Below are 12,413 nucleotides of genomic sequence, written 5' to 3' on the forward strand. Positions count from 1 at the left end.
ACCATGGTTTGGCCACACTTTACTTTGACATGAGATTAACTAATCTGCATTTTCTGTAGTGATAACAATTCCTCTCCAACTTTTCTCTACATGCATCCATAAAATACCTTTTTCTTTTTTACACATACACATAGGAACAAAATGATCCCTGCTTCCAGGCCTGCCGAGACTTCAGGCAGGAGCAGGTGCTGGGGGACTTGGCCACTGGAGGGGAGGTTGCTGTGTTGCGTGCTTGGCATTAATGGGGGTGGGGTTACACCTCCACTACACTCCTGGGCCAAAGTAATATGTACCTGTTTCTTCTCCCTCTCAGTGACCAGGTTGAAGCTTGGCCACTCTCCGGGCCCCCCATAGATGATAGTCACCTTGGCTTGCTTGAATACAGACAGATGTCAACACTGTGAAGACTGTAATGTTTGCAGGGTGAGTGCAAAAGTTTTTGGGGTGTCTTCACTTTTACATTAATAATTTTTATTACATTTTTAGATATAAAATATGGGTACAAAATAGAAAAAGGGGAAATGGGTACAGAAGCAAAGGGGAGGGGGCAAATGGGGAAGACACTGTACAATATATATATATATATATATATATATATATATATATATATATATATATATATAAATCACAGGGGCTCTGCACTCACCATAATAACTAACAATAATAATAAACAGTGGGGTTTTGGTTCATGAATTGATCAATGCATTTAAGCTTGCAGCCCCCGTCACGGGACCCCACTTTACTGCACGTCCCTACTCTATTGCTCAGAATTATAACATGGACATAGCCATCACATTAGTGTTAAACTCAGGGTATGCTATCAAGGTTTAAAACTCACAGCAACTTTGCTTTTAAATGTGAGACAGTTACCAAGCACACCTGTTGCAGAGCACCTAGGAAAACAGCTGACACAAGTTAGATAAATATGGTGAGTGCAGAGCCCCAGTGATTTCTGTTTACACAATGTGGTCACATACCATGTTGCACCCCAAAACTAGGAATGGTGATGGCCGTGGATTAGTGCTTTTTTTTTTTATATATATATATATATATATATATATATATATATATATATATATATATTAGGGATGTGCAGGCTCGGATAGGTTCGAGTTTGCACGTGGAGTTCGAATTTTTCCCTCCAAAAAAACGGAACTCAGAAAGAGGCAAAACGTCATCTTACACATCACAACGAAAGGTATCCCAGCCGACCCAACGCCAGATGGAAGGATATAGGGCCATTCCATAGAAAGTGAAACCAAACTGACAAAAAAATTATTTCACAAAATCATTGCTTTTTCACGGTAAATTTGGTCTAAAAAACATCAGTGTTCCCTTGACTGGTGAAGAGATATATGGCAACACTAGTATTTCTGTAAATGCTAATTCTGAAGCTAGCTACCATTCGAAACAAATGCACGTGAATAGCAGTATTTCAAGAGGAAGTATAAAAGGTTTGTTATGACTCAATAATAATATACATTTTTGGTTTCGTATGCATACTTTAGTACATGTACCACTAATATATATAAAATAATTAACTGCGTGACTTAAGTTCTTGCTATATTAGACAACAAACTGCACATGTCCCTTTCAATCACAGTGGATGTCCCACTCAGTCACCAAAACAATTGGGGTTTTTTTGTACAAAGAACATTGTAATATTTTTTTTTTCAACAATTAATAACTTTTTTTTTTTACTTTACTTAGCCAGAATCAACTTTTTAAGTTTTAACTAATTTATGATAAAAGAAAGAAAGTTCTAGATTCATTACTCAACCTTATTCATGGAATGGGACTTCATTTTAAATTTATCAAAATGTCTGGTTTGTCACATGGAATGGCCCTATATCAGACAGCCGTACACATATGCAGTTGGGATGATGTCGCTAATGACGCACGTGAACACTTGATTGTGGTTACACACTAAGCAATATGGATGACATACAGTATCGTCCTGAACCACGTCAGAACGATATATCGTCCAATGTATCGCCTGATGTGTACCCACCCAAAGCTAGTACACAATATCAAGTTCAAGCTCCTATACAGATGTACAAAGGTCCCAAAAAGTAGGTTAAGGTGAAGATAATTGAGGTAGCTCAATCATAATCGGTGATGGGGATGCTGTTAAGGGAGCAGAATACTTGGCTGGGGCTTCAAGGCCATCAGTAACATATTCATGCCACTGAAACCATTTAATTATGGGTGAGGATGCCAAGTATGAATTGGCCATGCCCGTAGTCCCATTTCAAAACTGAATTGTATTTTAGTAACAATTCTATTAAGAGGGGGAAGCATCTGTTTTTTCCAAGCTTGGGGTAAGGACACCATAGCAGCTATCAATATATGACCCAGGATATATCTGTCACTTTTAGGCACCTGAGCTGGATATACACTAAAAGCAAGAGTGACAATTTTGGAGTGAGGGTCAGTTTGAGATACAGAACTGAGTTGATCAGGGCAAGCACTTCCACCCAAAGTATTTGTATATGGGGGCTACCCCAAAAAACATACGACAACAAAATTTTGATTATGTCAGCCACATCTTGTGCATTTCCGTGTGATTAAAACATATGATGAGTGGTATTGTCCACGCCAGTCAAAATGTTAGTAAGGAGGTTATTTTCCCATTTTAGTTGGGCAGGGAATTTCAGGGGCTCCTATACCTTTTGTCCTGTTTTCCAGTGGTTAGTTGCTGGAGGCGTTTGCAGCAGATAGTTACATTTAGTGAGGGATATCACCCAGTGTCTAATTTGTTTGTTTTTGTAATAATCTCAAGGGGGTAGCCATAATGGGTTTATCCGGACTACAGATAGACAGTTAAACGGTCGACCATGTCTAGATAAGACACCAGATGTTAGACAGGGACAAAAGGTCGACAAACTAAAGGTCGACAGGTACAAATGGCGGACGGTTCAAAACGTCGACACTTCTTTTTTTAGGGTTAGGCACCTACCCTGATGGTTAGGGTTAGGCACCAGGATGGGAGGGTTAGGCTCCAAGGGCAGGGTTAGGGTGAAGATTAGGGTAAAAAAAGAAAGCACAAAAAAGTGTTGAAGATTAGTGTGTCGACCATTTTCGTGTCTTTTGATCCTGTCGACCATTTATACCAGTCGACCTTCTTCCATGTCGACCGTTTGACTGTCTAACATATGGTGTCTTTCTAGACACTGTCGACCTTTTAACTGTCTATCTTATACCACACCGGGTTTGGGGATTGAAGTAAGATTTTGTACTGGGGGAAAAATAAATTACTAAGAGAGACTATGGGGTCTATGTACTAAACCTTGGAGAGAGTGGAGATAAATTGCCAACCAATCAGCTCCTGTCATCAAACACAGCCTGTAAATTTACATAGACCCCTACATTTGTAATGCTCCGTGTGAAGATCTGGAATTAGGTGGGGCAGCCCCTAATAGACAGTTGTGTGGATTGTAAGGTGAATTCTGCAAGGGCTCCACTATCTCAAGACTCATCGCTGCCTGTACTACACTACCTCAACCACCATAGAGCACAGTAGGGACCACCATACTATACTATACAGAGAGTATTGCAGTAACCTCCATATAATGCAGAGAACATCACAGTGACTGCCATATAATGCAGAGAACATCATAGTGGTCGCCATATAATGTAGAGAGCATCACTGGCACCATATAATGCAAGCACAACAGTGACCAACATGCTATACAGAGAGCATCGCAGTGAACTCCATATAATGCACAGAGCATCAGTGACCACCATATAAATATAGAGAATATCACGGTGACCATCCATGACCATCATATAATGCAGAGAACATCATGGTGACTGTCATATAATGCAGAAAACATCACAGGCTCCCTGCAGCAAGAAGCTGGGGCACTGCACTGGTCGCACACCCCTAATTAAGGCCCTTAATAGGCGCACTCTTGTGCCTCATATTATGGACACATGCAAAAATAAAATTTAGGGGACAAGCATGGAGATGCACTAAGCCGCGGAGAGTGATAAAGTACCACCCAATCAGCTCCTAACTGTCATTTTTCAAACAGGTGGAGATGTACTAAACCTTGGAAAATGATAAAGTGCAGAGAAACAAAGTACCAACCAATCAGCTCCTAACTGTCATTTTTGAAACGCAGCCTGTAACATGGCAGTTAGGAGCTGATTGGCTGGCACTTTATCTCTCTGCACTTTATCACTCTCCAAGGCTTAGTACTTATCCTCCACATCCTGTAAACTGACAGGAGCTGATTGGTTACTACTTTATCAGTCTCCAAGGCTTAGTGCATAGCCACTAAGATATTTAAATAAGCTTCAAGTAGTGTAGACTTTCCCAGACTAGTGCTGGTCTGCCATTTTCACCCACTACAAGGACCTGTTACTTCAGACTATACATTCAGTGGGATGGACTTCTCACCTTCCATGTGCATTGCGAGCAGTCTCTAGTTTTGATACATAAAATACTAATTATACAGTCAAAATAATTATTGTGCCTGAGTTTCAGAGCTAGTGACAAAAATAGCTCTGCATTTAGTTCTTGCTAGCTTAGGGGGTTAAAGTTATTCTAGTTCTTACACCCAGTGATACTTTTGTTATAATTAGTCTTCAAGCTTGAAGAAAAGTATTTAGCATTCCAGGCAATGGCTCAGAAAACGGGTAACACCCACACAGTTCATATGTGCAAACTAGAAGAACAGGTTTAATTGCGTGTTTTTTCTGTAACCTTCATAGAGCTTTGTTTTCTGAAAACAAATCGCCCACATTGCCTATGTAGTAAAGTGATCTAGTTCAGGTGTAGGCAGTGTTTTTCAGTCTGGGAGTTTGGCGTGCCCCCATTACAAACATTAGAGTTAGAGGCACGCAGCCCCCTCCCCTTCACAAGCAGAATGGTGTGGAGCAGGACATATCTACTAACTGTTCTTGCAGTAAAATAACATTTGTGACTAACCAGGTCAGTCACCGAAATTCAGGACTGTCCTGCCAGAATCAGGACAGTTAGCACAATGTTCTGCTCTCTCCAACCTGATTTTGAAGCTTATTACCTGTGGTTCCTCTTATGTCCAGTTGGTGATTGTCTGGGCCCTATTTTGGAAAACTAAGATAGGTACATGAACAAAGACAGCCTAACCTAACAATGAGTGTACATTCTTGTCCTGAACAAGCCCCAATGTCCTTTCAATAGCACCGACATGTAAGAATTAGGGCCCTCATTCAGAGGCGGTTGGAGGATGCAAGCGATCGCTCAGAAACTGGGCGGCCGCTTGCATCCTGACCGCCCGCCTCTGTTTCGGTCGTTAGGCTGTGGGTTTACTCCCACAGCTCTAACGACCGCTAGGGTGATGACCATCGGGGCTTACGACGAGACCCTAGGGTAGGGTCTCACTTGTCGTAAGCCCCGGAGAGCTTCTGGCTCTGTCAGAGCCGGAAGCTCTCCACTGACATCGCTTGTGATGTCAGTGGGGCCTCCCCCAAACGGCAGGCGTTCCCATGGGAATGCCTCCGTTTGGGCTGCCACCCCCCCGGCCCGCCTTCCAAACGGGGCGAGCTGTCAATCAACATCGATAGCTCGCCCCCTTTGGAAAGAGACCCGCTACGACTGGCGCTGTCGGTCGTAGCGGGTCTCACGCATGCGCACGAAGGAGCCGGCTCCCTCGTGCGCATGCGCACTGGACAAACATCGAGGCGGTCGTGCGGTCATAGACCGTACGGCCGCCTCTGAATGAAGCCCTAGGTCTCCCTACCGGCAACGAGCCTTAGGGCTCACTTTTAAAAAACAGACTTATTTCCCCCCCCCCACAAAAAAAACTCATTAAATAACTTGCAGTCATTTAATTAGTATCTCTCCCTAGCCCCCTCCCCCACAGTAATTCCATATGAGACCTCCCTCCCACACTTTCCTTGGTGTTCTGCAATGGAGAGACAGACTTGCCAATCTGTCTCTCTTGTTCACAGGAGTCTTCAACGCACTGTACATCGGGACGTAGCACGCAGGTCAGGTGGTGCTCGCCTTCCTACAACTGACCAATTGGAAGGGAAGGGAGAGGGGCAGGCACACTCAGGCTGAGGCCCTGATTCAGAGCCGCTAGCTGCTGTCGGGCGCTCGCTCTGAATCTGGGCGTTTTTGTTTTTTTTTTACTCTGGCCGCTCGCAAAGCTGTGGGTGACCACCCACAGCTTGTGCGAGCGGCCTGGAGACCGTCGCGGTTATCGCGACCATCGGGCTTGCGACGAGACCCTGGGGTAGGGTCTAGCTGCCGCAAGCCCGAGTGGACTCCCTGCTCTAATAGAGCAGGAAGTCCACTACTGACATCACTAGTGATGTCAGTAACCCCTCCCAACAAATGCCAGGCATTCCTAAGGGAACACCTGCATTTGTCCGGCCACCCCCCCTACCCGCCCACAAAACGGGGCGAGCTGTCAATCAAAATTGACAGCCACCTCGTCTTCTTGCGAGCCCCGCAGCGACTGAACTTCAGTAGCTCAGCGGGGCTCGAGCACACGCACGCCGGAAGCGGCGCCTGCGCAGTGGGCGACCATCAAGCCACTTGCGAGTGGCTCTGAATCAGGCCCTGAGCGCAGTAGTTAATGGAGGAACGGAGCTCCGAGATCTGTTCCTGCTGTCACCTGTGGCATCTGGCAGCATAAGTGGCTGGCCCCAGAGGGAGGTGCCGTGAGTGCCAGCCAAGGAGGTCCCGCCAGGAGCCTTCCGAAACAGAGTGGCACTCATGCCATAGGTTGCTGACCCCTGATTTTGTTTATTATTATGTTGTTGCACCTTCACCTACAAGATTCTACCACGTGACCTTCTGAAAATCTCTTCAGAATCAGAACACCCAACCATAATAGCCACCCACTCAAAACTGCAAAGCTTGTGGTATTAATTAAACATCTGAAAGCAAGTAGTTAACACATTACATGTACTGTAATATCAATTGGTAAAAAAATGTTAATGGTATATTTAGAGCAGTTTAGAGAGGCAGTGTGCCCTGTACCGGCTCCGCCCCTAAACTTGCGGTATCATGGTGTTACACCTAGGAGGCGGTGGCCGCTGGCTCTAGGAAGTGGAGCTGTGCTATAGCCTCCCAAGGATGCTCTGGACACCTGCACAGGCTGCAGGGTCCCTTGGACGTTCTAGGCGGCTCTGCAGTAGAGCTACAGGCACCCTGCGATGCAAATGACAGTCGATCATATGGTTTTAAACACTGAAAAAAGGACAAAATAAATTGTTCAAATTGGTTACATTTGTGTGTTTTAACCAATTTGTCTGAACGATAATTTTTGGCTATTTTCCAGTGTTTGTGAGCAAATGGACGACTGTCATTTGCTCCCATACATTACCAGGTTTTCATTCCAACCAACCAGATTGGACAGATATCTGACAGAAAATTGTATAGCGGATGGCCAGCTTTAATCACTGGCTGACATCATAAGAAAATGCAAATTCCAATTATGGGCCTGATTCAGGGGTGGGCACTTAAGCCACGGCAGCTTTTTATGCAGAGCGACTGCCTGTTTATGCTAATACCGCAGCTGATGTAATTCGTTCAGAGACCGCTTTGGGTAAAAAGTCACAGCATCGGACATTGCACCAGTCCTATGGAGGCGCAGGATGTTTATCTGAACATGGACACTAACATCCGTACAACTGCAGAAACCGCGTCTGGCCAGGAGGAGAAACAAAATGCGCCCCAGAAGGGATAAAAGGAGGTGCTGTTAAGATCCATGGCAGCGCATCATCTTGGTTGCAGGACCCGGCTGTATTAGGTGACTGGGACGCTGCATTATGCCTTAGATCAGGGGTGGGCAATAATCGGACCTTCAGCTGTTGTTGAACTACACATCCCAGTATGCCTTGCAACAGTTAGCAAAACTGTGGCAAGGCATGCTGGGATGTGTAGCTCAACAACAGCTGGGGGGGGGGGGCGCTAATTGTCCACCCTTACCTTAGCTCTAGTCCCGGCTGTTGCTGTTGCTGGGACGCCGTCAGTGTGTGTGCAGCTCACAGCTGCAATCCATTCAGTCATCAAGGAGGCTGTGTCTGCAGGGCTTGCTTTCATTGGTCCCTGCTTCTGCTAAGTTACAGCCAGCCGTACACTTTCTGCCGGTGATATTGCCTGACTTCTCGAGAACTTGTGTTGCCTGGTGTTCAGAAGCTCGAGTTTTAGCCGGTCTTACCTTGTTCTACAGTTTCTGCGATCAAAGGGCCTGATTCAGAGCCGGACGCTCTGACCAGAGCACTCGCTCTGAATCAGGGCCCTCCTCCATTAAAATGGAGTGTCCTCCTGGACGCTCGTGTAGCTGTGGGTCACCACCCACAGCATATACGAGCGTCCAACAAGATGGTCGCGATGGTCTTGACCATCGCGACCATCGGACTTGCGAAGGAAACCCTGCGCTCGGGTTTCCCAGCCACAAGCCCTGGAGTGATTTTGGCTCTATCAGAGCCAAAATCACTCCCACTGACATCACTAGTGATGTCAGTGGGGCCGGCTTCAGACGGTAGGCGTTCCCATGGGAACGCCTCCGTCTGGCAGGCACACCCCCGGCACGCCCACCAAAGGGGGCGTGCTGTCAATCAACATCGACAGCACGCCCCCTTTGGTGCGAGACCCGGAGCGATGGGAAGCCCGTCGCTCGCCGGGTCTCGCGCATGCGCACGACGGAGCTCCCTCCGTCGTGCGCATGCGCAGTGGGGAACATCAACCCACTTGTGAGCGTACTGCCGCTCGCGAGTGGGTCTGAATGACCCCCAAAGTTTTTACTATCTGCTGTGATTCCACCTGTAGCTGCGGCCTACTCTTCCTCAGTCCGTGGCAATACCGCATCTCAGCCTATGTCAAAGCCGCGTCAGCCAGTGGTCAGCTGCTTTAAGCTAGCAAAGGTCTCCTTCTCGCTGCCTCCAGCCTGCGGTATAAGCCGCATCAGTGATCACCTGTCTATCATACCACAGCCGCACCTTGGACCTTAGGCCCTCATTCAGAGCCGCTCGTTAGCGGCAGTACGCTCGTTCCGAGCGATGTTTGCACATCTGCGCATGCGTACGGTTTTTAGTACGCATGCGCGAACCAGTCAGTGCGGCCAAAAATCGTTGGTACGCAATATAGCGAGTGCCTGCTATTTTGAGTGACAGAATGAGGCGTATGTGGGTGGTAACAGGGGAAGGTGCTTGAAAATGGGGAGTGGAGATCCGAACGCAGGCGTGCTTAAAGGTCAAAACGGGCGTTTTATGGGTGTGTATATTTAAAACAGCAGCGTCATTGACCACGTCACTGGGTTATTTTATAGCCAGAACTGCTCGCAAATTTGTGGTAGCAAACACCAACCACAAGAATAGCGAGCAGTTCATACGCTGGTCGATGTACTCGATTAATCTAATAAATAGCGGACATGACGTAGGATGCGAGCGGCCAGGGGGCGTTTTGAACAAATAAACGAGCGTATGTTTTGCTCGCTCGTTCAGACTTAGAGGTGTGAACAGACTGCAATGTGCGTACGGATCATTTGAATAGCCACCCCTTGTTTTTAAACGAACGACCGCAAATAGCGAACGGCTCTGAATGAGGGCCTTAGTCTGCTACATCAGCCATTTGCCCAGCCACATTATTGTGCTTAGTCCTGTTGTTCCCCAATCTGCAGCATAGGCCGTATCACCGTCCACGGACCAGTCATTCCAGACTTTGTGGCTTAGCCACACCGGAATCCATAGTCATTCTCTCCATAGCCTGTACCACAGTTCCGGCCATTCCTGCTCCATAGCTAGCGACTATCCACCCAGTGTTTAGCCGCTTTATGACTGGCAACCAGTCGCACCATAGTCCCTAGCTGCACCTAAGACCATCACCACTTGCCGCTGCCAGTGTACTTTTACCACCGTTCCTGTACAAGTTACATTCTGCCTGCTTCTTCACTCCAGCTAGTTTCTGCACTGGTAGGACTGCAACTTCATAGCATTAACTTGTCTCCAGCCAGCAGTTCTGCAGTCTTCCATCAGTTGTGTAATCCTCTACTGTTGGAGGTTTAAGTCCTTGCGGCCACCTAAGTACCGGTATGAACACCACTAAGGGAACAGCGGATGGCCGTTATTGGCAGAAGATCCTCGGGATTCTGTAACAGGTGCTTTGGTGCCACAAGGAGGTCCTGCAGTAGTGGAGAGGAAACGGAGAAGGCTTTTACATTGATTAGTATCGCCATTGCTCTAAATTCGATGCTAGTCTATTGTAACTATCAATGACAGAAATTCATATTATGCTTTCTTGAAAGATTTTTCTCATTCGATAGTGGGTTTTTAGTATCCCCCGCTTCAATATTGCCATACATCATCTTTACCGATCTTTACAGGTAGAGAATTCCAGAGGTAGACAGGGAGCAGCACGTGCAAAATCTTGGAGGTGGTCGTGAGAGGAAGTAATCAGTTGGCAGGAGAGGCAGCATTCAACAGAGCAGAGCAAAGAGGGCAGACAGGAGTGTGAAGGGAGATAAGGTCAGAGATGTAAATGGGAGAGGAATGGGTGGTGGCTTTGTAATTGAGTGTGAGAAGCTTGAATTGGGTCCTGAAGGGGGAGGCAGATGTAGTACGTTTGGAGAGAAAGATAAAATGGACAGCAGAATTGAGGACACAATGGAGTTGAGAAAGGAGGGTGTCAGGGAGTCCAGATAGGAGAAGGTTATAGTAGGCCAATCTAGAGATGACTAGTGAGTGGAAGAGAGTCTTAGTAGCATCCAGGATGAGAAAGGGTCTGATCTAGGAATGGACATCGGAAGGCGATGGTTAGCAACCATCAAAGTTTCCGATTCGATGGAAGTACTTTTTCTATCAAATACTGGGTATTCGATGGTTACCAGCCATCAGATGCAGCTTTCCGATGCCCATCCTGTGGCTGGCTGTGTTAGCACACACTGCTGCTCTGCACCACTGTTCTGCATAGCATAGCAGCGCAGCAGGAGAATAGATGCCATGCGCATGGTGTCTATTCAAAGTGTAGGGGGAGCCTGGGGACAACCCAGCATCTTGGAGAATGCTGGGCTGGCACCCACAGTGATGTGGGCGGCGGTGTCGCAAGGCTCTTCCCCCTTTTCCAGAGGCTCCATCCCCTTTTTAGATGCTAGTATAACCATCGCGATGGTTATACTATTGAATGATTGCGATAGGATGGCTAGTTGCCATCGCATCGCTGGATTTGATGTCGGAAGCCCGGCAATAATTTGATGTCCAATGTTCATCCCTAATCTGATCCTGGAAATATTTTTGAGATGGAAACGGCAAGACTGCAAAAGGTACTGAATGGGTGGTTTGAAGGAGAAGAAGTAGCCATGGATAACTCCAAGATATGTAATTGATATAGATATATAAGCGGATAAAGATCAGTACTCTTTGGCATAGAATGTCACTCTGTCACATGGTTTTTAATATATATGAATAAAAATAAAATACAAGTGATAGTCCATCTAATAAAAGCCAGCTATTCTCCTAGTACTGAGGCATCATATAAGAAATCCCTACTCAAATATCTGCTGCAAAGGCAGTTATTCCTGTACGTTGGAGGTCCATCTCCCTATCTAAAGTAAAAGATTGGTTCACTAGATTAGACCTATACATGACCATGGATGACCTCCTTCTGGGAGCTGAGAAGCAGCAGGAATTCCGCTCACTCTGGTTTCCATGGTTGGAATTTGAGTCCTCTATGGCATATGAGGTAGCTAATACCTAATTGGTATTTAGTTATGGTTTATTTCTGTATGTATCTTCCGTATTTGTCTCTTATTTATCTATCATATGTGGTATACTGCTGTTCCCTGTATTAGATTCTGTTGTTATATACCCTTATACTCATTTTCCACCTGTGGTCACTTTAATTGATTTGTCGGTTTTAAAACTTAATAAAAAAATATATTGCAAAGAAAAGCCAGCTGTTCTAAGGGCCTGATTCAGAGCTGCTCGTAAGCGGCCGCTCGTTCGCTCTGAGCGATGTTCGCACAACTGCGCATGCATATGGGTCGTAATGCGCATGCGCAAACCAGTCATTGCGGTCGGAAATTGTGCGCTCGCAAAACAGCGAGGGGCTGCTAATTTGATTGACAGAATGTACCGTTTGTGGGTGGTAACAGGGGAAGGTGCTTGAAAACGGGGGAGAGGAGATCCGAACGCAGGCGTGCCAAACGGTGAAAATGGCGTTTAATGGGAGTGCATAAGTAGTAAAGGAGCGTCATCGACCACGTCACTTGGTTGTCTTTTAGCCTGAACTGCTCGCAGTGATAGCGGTAAGAAAAACCTACCACAAGCATTGAGAGCAGTTCAGATGCCTTTCGATGTACCCGATTAATCTAATAAATACCGGAGATGAGGTGTGTTGCGAACGGCAAAGGGGCGTCTTTACAAAATAGCGAGAGCATTTTTCGTTCGCTCGCTCAGACATAGAGGCGTCAACA

General features: G+C 46.3%; 1 protein-coding gene across 4 annotated transcripts in view; it reads left to right on the forward strand.

Moving 5' to 3' along the window:
• Nucleotides 1-333: 333 nt before the first annotated feature.
• ERAP1 (endoplasmic reticulum aminopeptidase 1) overlaps nucleotides 334-12,413 on the forward strand; it is a 74,464-nt gene continuing 62,384 nt past the window's right edge. For 2 of the 4 annotated variants that reach the window (XM_088444626.1, XM_088444628.1), the window contains exon 1: nucleotides 334-423. The gene's annotated coding sequence lies outside the window, so the exon portion shown is untranslated. The remainder of the gene's footprint in view (nucleotides 424-12,413) is intronic. The other 2 variants (XM_088444629.1, XM_088444627.1) reach the window with 2 other exon arrangements.

Source organism: Taudactylus pleione, unplaced genomic scaffold, assembly GCF_031769625.1.
Source record: "Taudactylus pleione unplaced genomic scaffold, aTauple2 ptg000370l, whole genome shotgun sequence".
NCBI classification, from domain to species: Eukaryota; Metazoa; Chordata; class Amphibia; order Anura; family Myobatrachidae; genus Taudactylus; species Taudactylus pleione.